The 22,261-nt window shown below is 37.4% G+C and overlaps 1 long non-coding RNA gene across 1 annotated transcript; it reads right to left on the bottom strand.

The window, feature by feature from the left end:
* Window positions 1–394: 394 nt before the first annotated feature.
* Window positions 395–21,964, bottom strand: LOC104151670 (uncharacterized). Its single transcript, XR_695839.2, has 5 exons — window positions 21,911–21,964; window positions 19,049–19,146; window positions 18,378–18,449; window positions 12,110–12,174; window positions 395–1,031 (listed from the first exon to the last, which is right to left on the bottom strand). It is a non-coding gene; the product is annotated as an uncharacterized lncRNA (long non-coding RNA).
* Between the last annotated feature and the right edge of the window lie 297 nt (window positions 21,965–22,261).

The following is a 22,261-nucleotide window of genomic DNA, read 5'->3' as shown; positions in this document are numbered from 1 at the left end:
GTTACCAGAATCTGATTTAGAATTCAAATTTACGCTTTTTTTTTAGCTTATTCTTCAGCTGTGCTATTATAACTTTATATCTAAATGCACTTTTCCTGATTTACTGATGTGATTGATTCTTTTGTAATCTCTTGTAAAGTGCTCAATTCTAAGGATGGTACTTCTTCCTGTTAGTGACCCTTCAGACATTTTTATGCTTTTAGTGCCCTTCTCTTACTCCTTCTGAGTATTTCTAAATCCTATGTACTCTGCATTTCATTATGTAAGAATGGGGGGTTATTAGCATTCCAGAGGCAACACGTCTACCAAGCTGACTGCAACAAAGATAAATGATCTGTTTTACGCTGCACAAATTCTGTCCTTTATATAAACAAGCACATCTATGAGACTATCTAAGTTCATTACAATAGTTTATTATAAATAGTGTTTAATGTTCATCACCCGAGTATCATATTCACATATATTCACAGATACATATAATCAATTCATTTAAATCAAAAAATAATTGGAAAAATTTATTTTTCCTTTTATTTCTTAACTATATCTCGACTGGATAAAAATACCTTATAACCGTAAATAAATTATAACTGCTGAAAACAAATTACCCTTGGGTGGTATTTTCCAGTGAAGTATATGGAAACATTTCGCTAATTTCAAAGCTGTACAGTTTGGATGAATACCATGTTTTTTAAAAATGAAAACCAGATACAAATAATACCAGCCTAATAGACAAACAAATAAGCCTCTAAGGCTAGGTACCTTCAGGCAAAAGTATGCAGTTATGTTACCAGTAAGCTTGTAGTAAATACCTGCTAAGAGACCTCTCCATTTATATTTGATCAAAACCATTACATTTTTCAGAAATTCTTGCCCTGTGCCATAGGAGTCACTGAGATTGCGCATGACCAAGGTGGCTGTCAGCTTTGCGCTCTGCCAGTCCCTGGCTGCCAGCTCCCCGCGGGGGCTGCGTCATCCATAGGGAATCGCTGCAGGACGGCTACGCCGGGTATGCTGCCCATCGCAGGCACAGTCTGTGTATGGGAAAGAGAAATAAGCAGACAGAGACTTATGGCACAGCAGAATCAGCTTTCCAAACAGGACAGCCTATAGACTTTTATCCTTCTCTAGCTGGACCTAGTTGCTTAATAAACTGACTTGTAGGTAGATACCACATGAAAGCTGGGTTGCAGTAACTGATGATGCTTAAAGTTAGTCTTGCTCGTAGAAAATCACTTTGCCAGCTCTGGCACTTTGTCACGTTGCACAACACAGTTAGGTATCAGTTGCACAAACACAAATATGTATCTATAGTGCATATAAACCTGTAGCTCACTGTGTAGTTTTAACGGTGTCCACATTTCCACTATTTCTGTAGCTTTGGTCTTGAGCTCTCTGAGACTTTGACCGGGCTGGGGCTGGGTACACTGGGTACTTTTCTGAGTGAAAGACCAGATCACAGCACTCACTTAAAGCAGAATTACGCTCTGTGCTCTGGGGGTAGCAGGGGAGAAGTAACATGTATTTGAAACATTTGAAGTTTCCACAGGGGTAAAGGATGGTCTGAAAATTAAGCAAAGGTTTCTAACCACCAGAAAAGGTATGGAAACCTGTGTCAGGAAGGGGCAGATAGAGGTAACTGTATCTGCATATGCCAAGGGAAACGTTACTCCGTACTTGCAGTTTCCCATACTCATTCCCTAAGTGTCCGTCACCAGCCCCATCAGAGACCAGGCACAAGGCAAGGTGAAAACCAGGCACAAGGCAAGGTGAAAACTGACCTGAGCCTTTACAGCCATTCTTGTGTTTTTGTGTTGTTCCCTCCACAAAAAACTCTGTTTTGACTTTCTGAAGGTGGTATAAAAAAATAACATGCAGTCCACAACTGGAAGGAGACCAGAAAATAATATCCTGAGTCTGTGTCCTTTCTTTTCTCTTCATGTCACTCACAGAGACACAACTTTCCAATCAGCGCAGCATCTTGGTCAGTGCCATGCCAAAAGTTGTTAGAAATGTTCAAAAGTAAAAGCTACGTTCTGCCACAAGGCCAGTCTTGCTGAGTAAGTGTGATCACAATATGTCTTTCTGGTAGAGAACTAATAGCTGCGGCCACTTCCTTTACCAAAAAATGCGTTTTTCTATATATCTATTCCTCCTGTAAAAGTATTTTGTTGATATTCACAAAATCGTTTTGCCTCAGGAGGCCTATTGTCTCTTTTCTTGATTGCACTTTTATGCTTATTTAAATATTATTTAAATTCACATCTCATCAGCCAAACATAACAAAGCCTACAAGGGAATTTAAGATGATCTAGAGCAAGCTAACATGATCTTCAATTTTTAATTCTTCTCTTCCCATCCTAAAGTAAAAAGATGAATGTGTCCTCAGCAAGTGAAACATAGCTGTGGCATTATAAATTTCCAGATGGTACTAGCAATAACTGAATGAGTTCATATCTCTGATGTAATTCCCATCAAATTAATGGCACTACAACAGAAATTAACTTGCCCCTAAATCTGCCCAAGTCAAACATAGAAAATTGTAGTAACATCAGTTTGCTGCACTCAATTCATAAAAAATAAAATAAAATATAGAAAATCCTAAATTTACATAAATTCTTTAACTTTGTAAATCACTTCATCAGCACGTAATACATTTCAAGAATATATTTTGTAGAATTTCAATAGCAGTGTATAATTATATATAATAATTTCATTAAACCTTAACATATGATATTATATGCTGCCATCTGGATTCAGTCATATAATATCCTCATTTACAATATAAAAAACTAGCCACTATAAATATTACTTTTTTTTTTTTTTTTAGTGTCTGGGCATTGCACAAGGAATAGTCATAAAAGTGGAAAAGAAGCTTGGCTAAAGAATTTAGAGCTTGGCTAAAAAATATGAGTCATTGAGTTTCTTACCATTGACATCAAAACAACTGCACAAGAGCCTGTAAAAATGAGAAGCCACAGAGATGAAATACAAACAGGAAGTCATGACCACAAAACAAGGAACCTAGACGTAGGTTACAACAAAAAGCAACAATGACATGGAAATTATGCCCTAGAAATACAACAAATAGAATGCCTTTGGCAATAATGGTTGACAAGGGAATAGTCGCTGTTCTTGGTGATGCTTTCAAAACTGCCTTCCCTGTCGATTTAAAGGAGGGTGTCTTTCTTGCTGCTCCCATTCGGTAATATTGCTGGAGATGACCTGAGAAGTCTATGTTTGGTTTGACAAAAGATTTTATCTCCCTACTCCACTCCACCCTGAAAAAAATCTAGTTGGGCAGAGTTCACAGAGAAGTCTGGAAACTAGAGGTAAGGAGGTGTGGCTGAAAAGCCATACCTGTGCAGTCTTGAGATAAGCCAATGGATGTGCAGTCTGATCATGAATGATGTTTTCAGCAAAGCTCAGTGACTCATCTGAGCTGCTTTACATGTACCAATGGAAATTTCATACCGTTGTGGACAGCTTTTGAAACTCATGACTGGAGTTTCTGTAAAGAGCTATGTGGGAAGGGGAAGAGGGCCTTTCCTTGCAAGATTTAAAACTTCCAATTTGCTTCTTGGCAGATCCTCCCTCTAATACTGTGATCATCCTTGATGGGGGGCTGCACTTCTGTGCTAGAGATAATATAGAAGGTATTCCTCATACATCCGAGCTGTCTGGAAGCTAAGCATCTAGTCTAAGCTCAACATCAGTAAAATGAACATAAAGACTCAATAAGGCGTAATCGAGGCTTTCTATATAGTTACTGGAAAGCAATAGGAATTTTCAAAAGATACATGGGTTGAGCTGCTCTCTAAAGGTTCTCCTCTTTCTCAGCTGTTCAGGGAGTCTAAGTTACTCTCTGAGACTAGCCATGGTTTACATAGCCTAAGTTAGGCAAGGTGAATTGCACCCTCAGTACCCAATATGATGGGATGGAGGCTTCTCAGAGAAAGAAGGTATTTATACGTATCACCACATGTGTAGCTTGTACTAGGGTATTGCTGAGGTAATTTGACTTTGAAACTTCTCCAGTTTTCAGACCATAGTGTGTTTTGTTTTGTTAAGCCCATTTTCCTCTGAGATTTCACAGTATAGGCATTGCTCCTTATGCTCCAGAAGTACCTAGAGGAAAGCGCCACAATGTACCAGGCACAGTTCACATGTGTTAAAGAATTTCCTATTCCCCACAGTTTACAGCAAAATACATGGTAAGAAGCAACAAGTGAAGATAAACATCGAAAAGAAGAAGGCAGGGAATATAAAGCACCTGGGAAATGATTCTGTCTGTTATGATAAACAGTTTACCCAATACTGGGTCTGGAGGAGAAGAACCATGCATGGGTTTTGTGGATGAGTCCAGCAGGTCACACCACATGTAGGTATTTATACGGCAGAAAGTATCAAGGCATCTGAGGGAAAACTATTACCATTGACTAATTCTCCCTCATAGTGGAAATATGGTTTTCTTACTCATTCTGATGATAGCCTAGTGTGATGCAGAGAATATACCAGATATATCCCTCATTCTGCCAACTAATAAAGTTCTTAATGAATTGAAAAAAAACATAGGTTTTGTCAAGCTTTTCATTTTCATTCAATTTTTTAGTTATTGGCTTGATCTAAGTCTTGCAGATAAAATACTAAATGACTGTGAGATATAGATATATAGATACAGATACACACAGTCATCTGAAAAACAGAAACAAAGGAATATGCAACTTATTGTCAATATCTTTATTAGAATGTGTTGCACACATTTTTCTGTGTGTGTATGCATATATATACGCATTTATGTCTGTGTGCATGTGCGTGTATGTGTGAGTGTGTGCGCACTTCTGAGCTCTGATCTCAAACTTGACCTCTAAATCTTTTTAGATATGTTTAGTACCAAGCTTTAGAAAGCTGGTATCTAAATATTGCCTTTTATAATTCATGTTTTTCATCATGCCTGAAGGCATTTTGTAATAAGTCTTAATATACTGTTCTCAGGAGTGCACAATGAGGAGGGGATTATTAAAATTAATGGAACTGATATTTGCACATTGGAAAGTAATTGCTTACTTCAGAAAGTACTGTAAATGATGAGTGACTTGAATATTATGCTAGTGAGCATTTATAACATAGTGGATAATTTTGCAATTACAATTTCTGATGACATTATTAAAGCTAGGTCACTTATTGCACTAATCTCTTCTGTTATGCCTTCTGGTATAATTACATTAGTTACTAAGTACAATATTTTTTAAAGAAATTATGCTTGCCATTAAGTGTTTCAACCTTACCTATAATGAGATCAGCATTAACAAGATGCTATCAGTACTATAATAAGATTTGATCAACAGTGTGTTAGAGCATTGAAGGGGTAAGTTACAACTTTAATTTATTTTCAGCTCTTCTTTATTTTTATCTCGTGAAGGTTAACAAAATGCATGCCCAAAAAAGCCCTTTTTTTTCAAAGTAGATACAAACATACCCATTCAAAAGTAGGTATCAGGGGAAGAGCAATGCATCTGCTCATTCTTTCCATATGTACAGTAAATTGCATCTGTCTCAGCATATTTCTTTGCAAAGCAGCAATATTATCATGGGTAAAACTAAGTCAGTGAACATAATGTGCTCTACTTGGAAGTTCAAAAAAGGTCTATAAAAAGCCACTTTCAAGACTTTTTTCCGAATAATAAATATCCATGGGGAAAGGTCCAATCATGTATCAAAAGCAGGTAAATCAATAGGAAACGGAGACCATGTACCCTTTGCAAGAGAATAAAGCAGATGCCAAATTTCCTTAGGGATGTATGAATTGTAGTGTGTGAAATAGTAATCCTGAGCAGGAGCAGACACCAAGAAATCCAAAAACCACAAAGAAATGAGAGAGGAAAATATTGTTATTAAGGCTGATGAAAACTAAACTGAGGTCGTGATTCACTCCAGATGTATTGAATGAAATTGAGAGACTGGATTGTATCACTGCAAGTGACTGTTAACGTCAATAAGGACATAACTTGAAACAGTCTATGTTTCTTACAGATTTGATGTACTGCAAGACAGGAATATCCCCTTAGAGGGAAAGATCAATGAGTTTGCCTGTTGAGGGTATATCAGGTCTTAAACCTAAAGAAAATTGCATGGATTCATTCTGGTGGGAAGAGGAAGGGTAAATTATTGTAAGAGTTACAAGTGCGGGTGTTTCTCACGCTCAGAAGAAGGCATGGCAGATACTGAAAAGACACTTCAGACGAAAAAGCCTGGGCCAGATGCTAGCTGCAGTGACCACAGCAAGCAATCTACCAAGGACTTCAAATGGGACATGGACATCTCATGTCTATTCTCACTTGCAATCACAAATATCCCCACAGTAAGAAACACAGACCAGCACCATTGCCTGAGAATATTTAAAAAGCGTGAGCAATGAGACATTAGTGCTTCTTCTCACCATTTTCATTTACACGAGACCCTCAAAGAAGCCAAAATCAGTACATAAATGAGATACAGAAAGCAACCTCTGTCACTCATTCATGTTCTCAGTCCTTATACCTGCACGCCTCATCAGCAAGGTGCTACAGGGCATCTCTTTACATCCAACCAAGGGACATATCTTATGAAAAGCTCTGGTAAAGCTCAATGGATTGAAGAGAAATTTTGGCTTTAAAAGACTGAGAAACTCTGCTTTATAATGATTTTTTTGTAATATAAGAGCAAACTGTATATTAAGTACTTCCAGATATAAATTAAAGATTTTCAAGGGTCTAAAATTAATTAATCCTGTCTTTGCAAGATAGACAGCGCAAATACAAATTGATGTAGCTGAGACAATCTTTGCTGGCCCAACAGACAATTCAGAATTGTCATTTGAGCGTTCAGCATGCATATTTTGGTAGAAGAATCATAAAACAGTCTTGTTAAAGAAAAGCATGGAACTACTTTGTACACCCACATTTCCACTGTTAGAAGCAGAGTTGAACTCTCTGTTGCATTATATCCACCTTCTCCTGTTACAGCCTGACTGATTTCCATGAGTCTTACTTCAATTCAAATGCATATGAAAAGCCACAGAGGTATGTGATGCTACACGAGGGTGAAGTCAGTGAAATCACATAGGGTAAAAGTGATATTAAAAGTGGACCATAAGATAAAGCCTGACAGTCTGTCCAGTGTAAGTAAGTAATAATTTCCTTGAAGGTTAGAGAAATACTAATATAAAACTGCTGTTATCCCAAATAGGGTCAGCTTCCCTAAGCTGAGAAAACAAGGGCCTGTTCTTAATAAGAACTGCATTACCTTGATGAGATCAGAGGAGGAACTTAAAACAACATTTTGTATAGCAAGCAGGGAGAAATTGTAGCAAAAAGGGAAAGCAGGACTTGCCCTCTCATTGCTTAAAAAAAGCCCCCCAAACAGAAAAACAAACAAAAATCCTAAATGCAGTCACAGAGAAAACATTGGCATTGCTTCAAAAAGCTCTGAAATTTGCCTTCAGCCTTTTAAAAGGCACTGACACAATGTATAATACAAAGATTTAACTATTTCCCATTACTTTCTACTATGTTTACACTAGAGTGAGGAGGCATTTGAATTGATTCTCTTTTTAATATTTCAGGAGATTGAAAAGCTTTTAAAGGAAGCTTTTTGCACACTTTATAATATTTGTTTTCATATCTCCTTGTGCAGCAACTACTGTATATCTTCATTATTTTTTCAGCAGATTTTTTTAATGGACAGCCACCTCAAGACTGCTTAGATAATAACGTGAAAAAAGAATGGTTACGAAGAATTCTTTGCACTTTAACTCCCATCTTTCCTTATTTTTGTGCCCCATGCCTTTTCACGTTCATTAGAAGCTGAGGCAAGTACAAATTTTGTGCGTATCGTAAGACCTCCTCCAATTCTATTTCACAGACGGCAAGCCCTTCAATGAAAGGAGGACTAAAAATCTATACAGTTTTTCTTATTTTAGTCTTTAGTATACAATTCCAGGAAACTTTAATGCCAGCATGTTTAATGCAACACACAGTGATCTGTGATTCTTAAATGTAAAGCTTGCTGTTACTACTTTTTATTTTTGTCTTATACTTTTATTGGCGATAGCTGTGGCGGCCGTATTTAATGTAAGAGTTCAAGATCATCTGTATTACCTTGTGTATTTACTGTGAATTTCTAGGTAAATCTAATCAAAGTTACATGTAATGTCAGAACTAAAGACTCACACCAAATTGCTTCTGAACTATCAATTCATCAAGAAAATTGATGCTGGTTTCCCAGCACTGACCTTCCAATGGCGTGGAAAATTTTTCCTGCTTAAAGCAGCACTTTCAAAGGAAAGAATTTTCATAATTTGTTAGAAGGAATATTTGGGGATACATTTCCATACTCCAATGGGTTTAGTTTAGCCTGTCGAGAGTAAAGTACAATTATAGGCATTGATGATTCACAGCACTTTCTATACTCGTGAACTGTTTCTTCCTGGTCTTCCGAGTGAGAGCATCTGGCATTGCTTTAATCAGGTACAAAGACAGTGGAGAGAGCTAGGCTCAACTAGCAGCTAATTCCTTGGCATAAGGTCATACACTAATTTCTTATAAGGTCAAGAGAGATCCTAGTGACTTTTTTGATGTGACTCCTATACTTTAGGACTTCCTGAATTAATTCCTCTTTGAAGCAGAACATATCGTTTAGAAAAATACTGAATCTTTATTTAAACACCTCTGGTAAACCTCCCACCACCGTTGCTAACTGATAAAATGCTCATCCAAGGTGTACGTTCACTTACAGAGTAGGGAATGAGGCCCTATATCTTTGAAAAAAATGACGGTTGCTTCCCAGTTGCAAAATAGAAACGCGTATCACATTTGAGTCTTTGATGAGCTGGGACAATTCGTTCCCAAAAGTTTACGCATAAATCAGAAGAGACTACTACTGTGTTGATAGCCAACACTAACACAGTCTTTCTTTTGCCAGTGAATATTAATGCAGTGGTCACTAAATATTTTCTTCTCTAAATTCAGATCACGGTTTGCCAACGGCCCAGAATAGAGGAATACAGTCAAATAGTGCTTTACACCACTCTACAGCTTTGGCTTTTAAGATGCCAAAAAGAAAGATATTGTCTCTTTTATGGTATCAACATCATAAAAAAAAGACTGGTGGTTGACAGTGGTGGGAATTAAAACCTAGTTTTCATCAAAAAATGCTTGCTTTTAAAGGTATTAACTAACTTTTTTTTCATGATATGGTATAAAACCATTTAAATCCTTTTTTATCGGAAACTATGAAAGTAGCTGACAGAATTTATTTACTGAAAACCAGGAAAAGTAAATGAGGACATTTTGTTACTATTTTAGTGATAGGGTCTGCCAGAATATTTCACCTTCTAACTGAATAAGAGATTTTGAGCACTTCAGAATGGAGATCATTTTAATACCCTTAAATGTGTTAAATTTCTTTTTTTAGACTGTATTAGCTTTTTTGTTTGTAGTTCACTTAATCTAGATTGTCCCATTAGAGTACATGATAGTATCTTCATGGAACTTGGAAGAAAAAGCAAAGGAAGCAGTTTGGAGAAAGCAAAGTATAATCAGGGTGGGTGTATTTGGCCAGAAAGATACATCCATACATGCCTATCTTTTTCCCTCCAGACTTTTCCCATTTGTTAGTAACTTCACAGAATTACAGAATAGTTGAGGTTTGAAGGTTCTTCTGGAGATTATCTGGTCCATCCCCCTGGTCAAGCAGTGTCAGCTAGAGCAGGTTGCCCAGGACCGTGTCCAGTTGAGTTTTAGATGTCTCTGAGGAGGGAGACTCTACAACCTGCCTGGGCAACCTATTCTAGCGTTTGATCACTACAACAGTAAAACAGCTTTTTATTATGTTTAAATGGAACATCCTGTATTTCAGTTTGTGCCTATTGCCCCTTGTCCTTTTGTGGGGCACCATTGAGAAGATCCAGGCTCAACTGACAGTCAGGAAAGATGCTGGTCCTTTATGCCCCTTGCAGAATTAGCTGAATTCTTTAGGCATAAAACCACAACAGACACTAGTGCAGAACAGCTTTAACCTAGATGAGTTCAGAGAGCGAAGTAAAGAAAACCATTATTAAGGTTGTAGTTACTATAATAGAGTTTTAGTTTAGTTTTAGAAGTATGAAGACTTTTCATTGTATTATCCAGTGCATAGTGTAAAACAAGCTGAAAGTTCTAGATGTCCTATAACACGATACTCCTGTAATTTAGATCCAAAATTCTGTTTGTAGGACAAAACAATGTGTTTCTTTAAAGCATGTATTCTTCTGTGATTATCAAGGTCTTTAGCAGTTTCTGAAGGTCTGAGGAACTGCTGGTTGCAGCTGACTGCTAAATAAGTCTAGTGTGGAAAAATTGAAATTAATGTGGGAAAAAATACCTATATTTTTATATTTTATATTTAACCTATGTTATGCTCTTAGCATAACAGAAGATTTAACAATATTGCCATGCAGAAAACACCCACAGCTGAGTAGCCTACAGCTCTCACTCTTTGGTGACTCAGTTCAGGTAAGTACACAAAGGTAAGGGTAAGTTAGAGAGGGAATACTCTTCACATAGGAATGTGCCTTCATGAACATGCCGCTGTCTTTGTATTCCTAATTTTGGATTCAGTTTGTCACTCTTTTTAGAGTCAACTGAATCCTACAAGTCACTCATATCTTGAAAGGATGCTTTGGGATGGGAAGTACAGCTGTGAACAAAACAAGAATGTCAGCTTCTGCTAGGCAAAACCAGCTCTAACTTCAATAGAAAGGCATGCAGAACATTTGAAGGAGAGAGCTATAGCTCTAAGGTGCTCAGGATCTTGGTAGGAGTAAAATTGGGCCTCTTCAGAAAACAGAAGCAAAATAAATGTAAGCCTTTTTTCCCTAAGGGCTCAAAAGCCCTTCCCATCCTGAAGTATATTCCCTCAGTGTGTCTGGCCACTGGCCTAGAATATTTCATTCTGTGTCTCAAAACATGAGTATTTTGCACACTGATATTTGTTTCCATTTCGGTTAGTAGGCAGTAAGAGTCAAAGACGAAGTGATCCTTCAGACAAGCTATCAACGATTTAAATTGTTGGTATAATTTGTTTATCCAATTGACAGTTTGGGCCACTTAAATACACATCCTATATTAATTAGTATGAAGGAGCAACCTGCAGGTTTTCTGACACAGAGATATGGCTTCTAGCAGGCCAGAGTAAAACTTGTGATGATTCTTTATGTATTCTATAGCTAATTCAATAAGAATACCTATGAAATAAGCAGCTCTGAAAGCCACTTAACATATCAGCCTTTGGGTGCCATATAATGGTTTTCCCTTATGGACTAAAGTTAAACAGTTATAAAGAAGCAGTAATTTCATAGCTAGCCACCCAGAAACTTGGTCATGTTAAAACAGCCTTTTCAATAAATTAGAGGTAATATTATTCCTGAATGCAAATTAATGTCATTTCTGTTAGCCTCCTGGGATAGAAAAGCTCAAGGAGTATTGCAGGAGTCAATAGCGGCAGGGAACCATTGTGATTGGCCTGAATCTCGGAAATGAAGCTGCGAAATGAAATAAAAGTACATGTAATTCAACACAAGAACATAGGCATTGATAAATAAGAAATGAACGGTTGTTGTGACGTTTCACTATGACTATTCACCCTATGGTTTCCTGAGAAATGAGCAGAGAAACATGATGGGTTGATACAATATGTGAAATCCATCCCAAGAGCTTTGAAGCCTCAAGTGTGTTCTGAAAGTCATGCCCCAGAAAAGAATCCATGTTAAATAATACAATACTCGCATACCCCTTTTATTTTATCCACTTATCCATGAAGGCTTAACTTTAATACAGCCTCTGATTTTAATGGAATTTGATTGTATCCACTTTTGCGCCTGAACTGATCAAGGCATAAGAAAAAGCTAGGAATTTGGAAAAAGTTGCCCAATTAGGCAGCAAGGATGCATGTATTAGGTCCTCTCCTTAAAGCAATGAGACTCAGCAATAGCACTCTTTCTACAAAAACCCCTAACCATCAGTAGAGACAGCAATGTAAATCAACATTAACAAATAAAAATAAATGAATAACATTTTCACAAAAAAAGCCTAACCTGTGTGATGTGAAGACCTTTGCTCCAGAAAGGATGAGGCTGAATGTGATTCTGAGTCTTCAGGCCTGCCATCAGATCAATGTAGAAGGTGAACAGGTATTGTAATGGTAAACAACAGCACAAAATCATAAGACCTTCCCTTTGACTATTAATTCATTATATCAACCTTCTAGTAACCTTCTATCAGCAAAGTGTGCATGAACTGACTTTCAAGCATGTATTTACAATACAGTGAAGTCAAGCTGAAGATATATGTTAAATCCTTCCCTGAATTAAGGCCAGGGTTGCTGTATTTTTCAAACAAAAAAATGAACGTATTTTTTAAATTATTTTAAGTGTAATTTATAGATTTTAGATGCAAGTATAAAAGTTTGTAGTGAATTTGTCTGCCTTTTCAAAATATTTTGAAGGTCCTTAATTATTTAACAATTAAACAGCAAGTTGAAAATGGAATAAAAGTGTTACCAAAACTCCTGAAATAGTGTATCCTATCCACGAATAAACATAATCTCAGTTTAATGTTTAATAATAATTTAATTTTACTTAAGAGTGATTGTACTTTTAAATTTTTATATGATTTAAAACAACCACTCTGAAATAATCTTTTTTTTAGTTGCTATTTTTAGCCCTTTCCAGAGATGCTTCTGTTTGGATTTAGAAGCTTACATAGAGAAAGAGCTTATACTGCGTACTGTCTGCCTGGGAAATACATTTGTGTTTGGCTTTTCTTTTGAGCATAGTCTTATATCATTCCACGTTTTCAAAGCCGTTTTTGCTTCAATGGTTTGTCCCTACCAACAACCCACAGCATCACTTTTTGCAAGTTCATTTCAGTTAGCATTTTTAACTAATTATTTAGTATTAGCCCTGAAGAGGCCTGTCCACTACTGTACTGATTTTCTGCAGCAGCTCTTCGATTTGCTGGCTCATCAGTCAGGTTGGGAACCATGTCCATTTTATGATACTGAGTATTTTTGGTAAAGCAGTATAAGCCTTAAAATATTGAGAAGCGTTTTGAGCCTTGCTGGTAGCCAGCTATGCACAATAAGCTTTGAAGAGTCCTGTGTCCACATACGGCTCCAGAGCTCAGCTATAGAGAGAAGGGAAACCTAAGGTGGGTTTTAAGTGATATTTTCTGACTGCAGGGGAAGAAGATGAAAAATTAATTCAGAGTATTTCTGTTTCTTTACTCTTTCTTTTGAGTAAATTATCTGAAACACCTTTCAGATTCTTTTGTAAAATAAACCATTACATTTTCTAATAGACCATAAGATTTTCTAAGGAACAGAAGAGTTTTGTCTTCATGTGTAAAAGTGCAAAAGCTGAGAAACTGTGAAAGACTGTTCTTTTTTCCAAAGACATGTAAAACTCCAGTGCTTTAGCTCTATCAGCACACCGTTTAAAGATAGCTTGGGAAGTCTACAGCACACAGTGCAATATCTTTTATTACAAATGCCTCTTCAGCAGAGAGTTCAATTTTAAAATAAGATTAGTAAGGTTGCAGAAATTAAGCGCTCCGAGATTAGGAAAAACCAACATTACGTTTACCTAAGCAACATTAGGCCAGCATTAAGGTGTTCTGTGGGTGAGCAGTTTGACATAGTCTTTAATTTCACGATCACATTCCTGTTGGTAACCAGGATCCTGCCTCATCCAGTGCACAAGAGAGAGGGTGCTCACAGTTTCAGAAGCATTTCAGTTTTATGTAGATGTATCCTTCCTGTTCACTGTGGCTGCTAGATTTTTTTTATTCTACACACCAATCAAAAGGTTACTCTGGTGACTTTCTCTGTGGGCTTTCCTAAGGACTTCTGTGGCAAAGTATCTGATTGCTTCACAAATGCTAATTAATTTCTTTTCCCTTGAATCTTATCAGATAAGGGTTCCTATTATTCCAGTTTTCAAGGTGTGAGTTGTCACAGATGTGGGATGTCACAGTTTCTGAGCACTCAACATTTCTGCAAATCAGACCCCAAAGTACTAAGAGAGGCACTCAGAAAATGATAAGTCATCACTGATTGCCTCTGGCAATGTAAATAACTTGCCTAGCATTATGCAGCAGAGGCATAGGCACTGTTCAGGTGTTTTATCTTGAAAGCTCTTGCATTTTCCCCCGTTTTCGTAAAATCCTTTCCCCCAGCCTCATTCTTTCCACCCACATGCTCAGCAGCCTTGATCAGACTGTACTCCTATTTTCTCTTCAGTCTTTGACTCCTCTCTCCTAGGCTAGATAGCCCCTGTTGTGATCACCTCTTCTTTCCCACCTCCTGGCCCAAATTACTCCCTTTGGTCATTACCAAGCTTGGGTCTGATCCACTTTCCGCTCAGGTCAGACAACTTCTTTTTACGGCCTCTGGGCCCAGAAAAGTATGTCAATGTTATACTGGATGGCAAAAAAAAATCAAGATAGCATAACACAGGTAAATTAGAACCTGCTTCAATCTAAATTGCTTTGACAAAAGCTAATCAGTTGAAGAGCAGAAGTAGGAACTGAATATGGCTCAATAAATCTATAAAGTTCCTAAAGAAAGAAAACACTATCTGGTACAGAGCCACTTCAGAAAATTTTAACTTGCCATATAAAGACTAGAAAAACAATGTTGCTAATAATGATCAGAAATAAATATTCTTGTATTCAATTGCCATCATATCTATTCAAAAAATAGTCAATGACTCTACAGAGTGTTTTTTTCTTTCTTTTTTCTTCATTGTAGTGGCTAGTAAGGACTAGAAGGACACTATAAAAACAGATTATAGCCACATTAGAAAAAGAGATACTAGTATAAGTAAAAGGTTGACAAAGAATGAAGTACAGACAACTGATCAAGAAAGAAAGCAATGTTCTAGCTAGGAAGCAGCGTAAAAGGATAAGCAAAATTTAGACTAACATGCCTATCACAGACTAAATTAAGAAAAATTAAATAGAAGACCAGTCAGCCATAAAGAGAAAAAGAGAGAGGGGAAGAAGAGGCAAAAAGCTTGGCTGCTGTGGAGAGACAATATGGAGAGACCAAAGTCAATATAGTAAAGATAGACTGGCCAGCAAAATGAAAATAGAGATTTCTACATCCAAGATGAAACAAAAATCAGATGTCAATGCACTCAAATGGGTGGGGAGGGTCAATCTCTATGAAAGAGTTCTGAAAACTCAGCTGCTAAGGATATTTGTATATCCAAAAACCCAGCATCAGTGATGTGTAACTAGCACATGAAAACTAGAAGGGGAGAGTTAAGTGAAACGGAATTAGATGCCTGCTTTGCTTACCTCAAAGGTGCAGAAACACTATAATACAGATTTTGAGGAAAGAGTAATTTAAAAAACAAGAGAAAAATAAAATGAGATAAAATATTATGCAGATTTACCAAAAAGATCAAGTCATGCTACCCTGATAATTTTACTTGATAAAATAACTGCTTTTCTAGACTAAGGGAAGAAAGCTTGTCAGCCTGTTCAGATTACAGCAAAGTATTTGGCACAATATCACATGGGAAATTATCAGTTACATAGGAGAAAGTGTAGCTTAGCTCAAGAACTGCAATGTTAGGAAGGAACATATTAAGAGGAAAATAACAGGCTGTGCTGTCAATCTGGAAATAATTTAGTATGACTGAGTTTTTTGATGATTTGTCTTATGCTGATCTTATTTAGTATTTTCATTAACATGTCTGTTCAAAAACTGGGAGTGTGCTAGTACAATTTGCTAGCAATACAAAATTAGGAGACTTTATAAAAGAGGATCTGAATATCATTCGAGAAGCAAATGATGTCAAGAAATGAATCAGAATAATAGTAAAAAGTGAATAATAGGAACTGAATGAAGTCAGCTAATACTAGATGGAAAGTTATTCTTTTAGGAATAAATAAGAAGAGTTATTACTATAAACTGGGAGATGATCACCTAGTAACAATAGCAAAGGAAGACACGCATATGTTAGTAGGGTATGAGATTATACATATGACTCATGAATGTAACATAGCATATAAAGGAAAATGTCTTTCTTGGGGTGTATGTCCAGGAGAGCCAGAGAAGAGCTGATGCCATAAAACAAGCTCTGGGAGCAAGATCTCCTTTTGGAAATCTGGTGACCAATTCCCACTACCAACAGAATCATAAAAAATAGGCTAGCAAGGGCTCTTTGGAGGACGTGTAATCTATCTCCCTTCTCACACACCATTTCAGATCTGTTCTATCTGAACTATTCCCAACAGATGATTATTTAAACTCTTTTAATGGAGCTCCTACAGTCAAGGTCTCACTTTCTTCCCACATAATCACAAATAAGCTCCCAAATTGCAGAGACTATTTTTTTCCTACCGCCACATATAGGCCTCCTCACCTGCCATTTAAGGGCTCTACTTCTTTTCTGATCCATAATAGGTATAAATAAAAATCTATACACTTCCCCGTTGTTTCAGCCTTTTCTACACCGCAAGGCAGTTAATATATAGGGCCTCAGCTCTACCCTCCTTGCTACACTAAACAATAAAATTATTTCAATCTTTCCTCCTTGCTTGTGTTTTACAGAATTCTCATCACGCTTGTTGTTCTCCTCTGGACTTTTTCAAATTGATCTACATCTTTCTTGAAGTGCGATGCCAAAATCTGGACTCAAGCACATCAGCTGATGCCTAAACAACTTTTGTACAGGGTTTGTCTAAGACTATTATTCAGGCTGTACGTCCCTGTATGTATCCACTGTCTTGTGATAAAATATGACATTGCTGGTCTGCGTTCATGCTGTGATGGACTACACTGCCCAAGGCCTCTTCCTCAAAAACACCTTCTAGACATGCGTTCTCTGCCTTGTGTTTGTGCTGCTGATTCCCTAGGCACAGCACTTTATACCTATCCTCTTTAAAGTGCAGCCTACTTATTTCAGAACACTTCTCCAACTCATGAAGATCATATCAATTCTACTTATGCTCGCTAAATGGCCTGCCTTCTCTCCCAGCTTGCTTTCATCCGCACATTCAACATTTGCACTCAGTGATCCATCATTCAAGTCTTAGTGAAAATGTTAAGTAGTACTCAATCCAGGTAGACCCTCCGAAACCCTCCTCAGTTATATGCTTGTGAAAGAAAGATTAATTTGGACTGGGAATGATGCACAGAGGGGCTATTCAGATAAAAAGGATGTGGAGAACCTGTCATATGTAAAGGGAAGGGAAGAAAAGAATGATTTACATTCAAGCCCAATGCTGGTATAACAACAAACGGGTATAAACTGGCCATGCATATATTAGGTTGGAAAGTAGAAGATTTCTACAGAAGAGTTACTTTCTACAAATGGGAGCGTCAAAGACCAAAAAACTATTTCTAAGTTGGAGCTCAGTTTGCTAGTGAAGCTTTATGAAGAAGTCTGAGACATCTGGAGCAAGAATCAATCACACAGGAGGACACTTCCAGACCTCTGCTCCTAGAAGGAGGGCCTGTGACGATTCAGAAAAGACAGCTCTAGATCTTAACCCCAGTTCAGTCTGCAGCAGCAGAGAAAACAAATGATAAGAGCTGGGATAAAGCATGGCCAAAGTATAAAGAGATTCGGCCGTTAGATTCTAGCCTGTCTCTGTGTTATATGTGCAAATTACCAATTTGAAAGACTTAAAAGGCGTCTCAGCTGAAGTCTATATTCTCTCACACAGCAAAGCCATTTTTATCCCTAATTTTTAAAAACTTCTCCAAAGGCTAGCTGAACTAGAGCCTCTAAAGGAAAGGGTACCAGAATTTTTGTAACATGAGCAAAACTTTATTTTTCCTAGCCTAGCTTTTGCAAACAGCCGGACAATTTCCCCCAAAGTTTTCCAAGTAAATTCCAACTTGAGGCAGACACAGTGCATTGAAGGTTATAGCACAAGGGATTTGAGCTTAACAAACGTGTATGCAACTGAAAAGAGACCTTCATTTTGTATGTGTTATGTTGCCAACTGGAAGGATGTGCTGCGCGACAACAGCAACAGGTGTCACTACCATCTTGTCTGTGATACCAAAAGGATGCTTCCTAAGCCAAATATCTTGCAGTATTAACAGATGGTGAAAAATATTGAGCGAGCTCAACTAATGCATTTGTGAAGAGGCACAGGAGATACCAAATAATGTTCAATGTATTGCATTTAGGGTAAACAATCAGGAGTCAGCAAGACATCCTCCATAATCTACAAGCCACTACGTATCAAATCAGGCACATTCTTGCTGAGTCCCTCCTGATGACATTTGACACTATAGGAGTTTTTAAGCTCCAAAAGCAAAATACAGTGCATGGTACTTACAGAGTTTGCTGCCACTTCTTTAAGAAGACAAGTTTGTGTTCCTTCCACTTGCAAATAACTGGCTTAGATCACCTAAGAAACAGCAATGAACTCTTTAGAGATCACAGACCCTTCATCATGCCAGATCTTATATTGCAATTGATAGACCTAGCTCCAATGAGGAGCTATACAGGGTGGGGTGGGAATCCGACCCAAAAGTGTTCAGGTTTTGGTGGTACTAAATCATTCTAGGGAAAGTTTGACATGAAGCACTATTTTGTGGTGGTCCTCAAAGAAAAAAAAAGTTAAGTTATTCATGGCAGTAACACAATGTTCTCTTCATGGTTCTCCTCAGCGTGGTGGTAATTTTCCAGGTTTGCTCAATGATATTAGCTTGGTCTCAATCCTACCAGTATCCTAATCTATTAATTTCAGATGCTTCATGCTCATTTTGTCACATAAGAGCTAACAGGGAGCACAAAAATAAAGTCATGGCTTTACCTATGACTTTCAAAGGGGAATGCTGTCAGGTAATGACATTTTCTGAGTAGTGTTAAGAGGCTAAGGGAACTCCACGTCTTTTTGACACAAGTGCATAATTTGTTGGCTAGCCCTTCTATCACACTCATGCTGTAGATTATCTGAAGCTTTAAAGAGATTAAGTTCTACTTTTATGATATAGAGAAACTTACCAGTAATAATAGACTTAATAGGGTCAAACTGTAAATTCAGACATTGAGTTTTTATTTCTTCTCATTGACTTTCAATATAGAATCTTCCGTAGTCTGATCTGCATATGTTAAAAAGTGTAATTATAAAGTAATCCTTTATCCAGTGAGTTCAAATGCAAATATTAGCTCTTTGCTGTGTACAGGAATTGGTTTATGCAAGTGAATTGCAGTTTAACTGAAACTACTATACTCTTTCTGTTTTACTTAAATTAATGTAACTATTATCTGGCTAATTAGCTGGCAGAGTGGCTTGTCCTGTTATTCATGGGAAATTTCTTTCTGGATACAGTGGAATAAATGAATATCCATCTATCTGCAGCACAAAATACTGATTAGCAGCAGATCATGTTATCCAAGAAGATAGTAATGATTTTTTTTTAAAGTGTCTTTTGTAAGAAAACTCTTGAGTTAGCAGAAATAACTCTATTGTAAGCAATGTGAATTACTTGTCACCCCTGCAGAAGGCAGTTAATGTTATAGTAGGAACAGAAGACTGATACAAGGCAGCCTTCACTGCTAGTGTCTGGTGCTGTCCCCTTTCCATAAATCTCTATTTTTACTTCTAGCACTGCCTCCTGTTTTACAGTCTCTAATGGTGTTACACATTCAAGAAAAAATAAGATATTTTGGAAGAATATTTTCACAATCTCCAAACATATTCTTAAGTACTGACGTATAGTCAATCCCTAGGAAGAAATAAGAAAATAATAATTTAAAATCAATAAACTTCAAATCATTTTGTGCAGAAGAGATGGCAAGAAGAAAGTGCAGGACATCTTCACAGCAGCAAGAAACACGTCTGTGGTGGCAGTTTTATAAGAGCTGTAGCTACCTGGGAAGATCCACACATATAGTGGCTTTGCTTCCCAAAGCTTCTTATGCCATTCCCATTATGCTTTGCTGTAAATTAAATATTTGCTATCGCAAGGACTCAGTACAAATAAGCATAGAAGCAAACCTGATATATGCTCAATGACAATCTGCCTATAGCTAAAGAAAAATTTACATTTTTTCATGGCCTGCAAGCAAAACCATTTTCATGTTAAATCATTCTTTATTTCTTTGTAATCAAGAGTACTGATTTTATAGCCTTTCAGACTCCTGTGCACAACGCAATTCTCATCATTTCAGTAATAATCCTAGCGTGAATGTCCAGGAAATAGATTGAATTTCTAAAAGAAATGAGAGGGTCCCCAAATACAGGTATGAAACTTCCTAGGCTCTAAGTCTTTTTTTCCCATTTGCAGTCTCATCCTCTAGACTTTGCTAGGACTTCCCTAGAATTTGGATTTAGAGTTTAAAGGCATTACCTACAAACAAGAGCTGTTCAAGAAGAGCTAGATATGGAGGTAGTTGTCCAACTTTCAGGAAGAAAAGATTTACAAAGTGGCACATGGACAAAGTGTAAATAAGAAGAAAATTCTGAGAAGCTAATCCTCCATCACTGAAACCGTCACTTAGGAAACTGGCAGAAGAGATTGTTTCTATTCTGTAGGTAAGACTATCAAATGCATAAGCTGGGGACAGTGATGAATGGACTAAAGCCTAGTTTACGGCTTCATGTCTAAGGCCTAAGTTCCTCTCAACATGAGATAAACTAAGGATTTTTGTTTGTTTATTTTGTCCACTTAGATATAGCTTGAAAAGATATTGATGGCAGGTCAAGAAGTAATCAATAATTTAATGAATGTTTTTTTAAGATGGGCCTTGGGTAAGTGCCAATGATTATTCCTTATCTTTGCAGTATCTGGAATTTACAGTCATTTGTGAATCAAGCAGAAATTCACAATGTTAGCGGGAATGATCAAACACCTTCTGTTGCTAAGTCTTGACTCAAAGGGTTGCTTAATTATTCAACTCTGGCATGCCCTTTTCATCAGTTCTGATCATTTACTATTTTGGCATTAACTGGTTAATCTTCTTGAAGACAAATATTTCTGTGTAGCTGTGACATACCTAAGTAAGCAGGGCAACCACTATGAATGAAATCTCTAAAAGCTGCATACTGAATAATATCAAGCAACAGGATATGCTGGGTTTCTTTTGGGTTTCTTTTTCTTTGCCATTATGTTTTGAATGCTGCATGTTCATATTTTCAAGATCTTCTCTGGAAGTAAAGGATTTAATTTATATTTTTCAGTGACAGCTTAATCCTGTATTGCTATAGACCTGAAAAAGTACAGCAAAACTTATCACAAACTCATTCCCAAAAACCTCTGCAGTGATGGGTGATTTTCTGTTCCCAAACAGGTCAACTCCTAGCAAGCTGTTCTGGTGCTGACAACGGCCATGTACAAATTAAGCAGTGGGGAAGACAATGCATCACTAGTAATTCATTACCTGATAAGCTTCCGACTGACTTTAATGGACTTTGGCTCAGGTGCTGACATGGCTTGAGGCAGTACTTGTTCCCTCAAGAATATCCAGTATAGAAAATTATGGAGCCTGCTGGGAAAGCAACTGGCCTCCAACTTTGTTCTTTCAATAGCTGATTCTTGATCATCAGTGTCCTTAAAACCGGAAGGAAGTGCAGGTGGGTCATGGCTCTGAAGCTTCTGTCTTTCCACCCAGGGCACAGATCTACAAAATCTGATTTTTCTCATTGATAACTGAATGAGTTACTGGATGGAAACATTGATCCTTTCCTTTGCAAACGCTTCTAAAATGTCTTAGCCACAGGTTCCAGCTAAATCTCCAAGTTAACCTTCTGATTTGCTGATAGACTGCACCTCCTTACATGGAATATTGCATTAATGCTCATTTGAACATATTACCAATAGCACTAAGCACTGTGGTCTGCTACCGAGCACCAACAATATTTACCTTAAAGTCACTGACAGACCAGTCCTGCACATGCAGAAACCTCCCACAGCTTCAGAATTAACACACTGGCTTATGGCTTAAGTTAGCTTCTTCATATTGAATGGAAAAAATTCGCAAGGAAAAGGCGGTTGAATTCTCTCCAAGATATCAATGCAGATATCTGTTGTCAGGAACAAATAGACTGTATTAGACAGAACCGTCTACTGCCAAGAACTTGTATCTATCTTTCCAAATGTTCCCCAGCTATTGTAGAAGCAACTTCCTTGATATTCATTTCAGCTGATTCCTGCCTCTGGAGTCTTTGTGGAAATTAGGCTTATTTTGACAGATTCCCAAATTTTATTCTATGTG

This window comes from Struthio camelus, chromosome 3, assembly GCF_040807025.1.
Source record: "Struthio camelus isolate bStrCam1 chromosome 3, bStrCam1.hap1, whole genome shotgun sequence".
Classification (NCBI taxonomy): Eukaryota; Metazoa; Chordata; class Aves; order Struthioniformes; family Struthionidae; genus Struthio; species Struthio camelus.
This window is presented reverse-complemented; position numbering and strand designations above follow the sequence as displayed.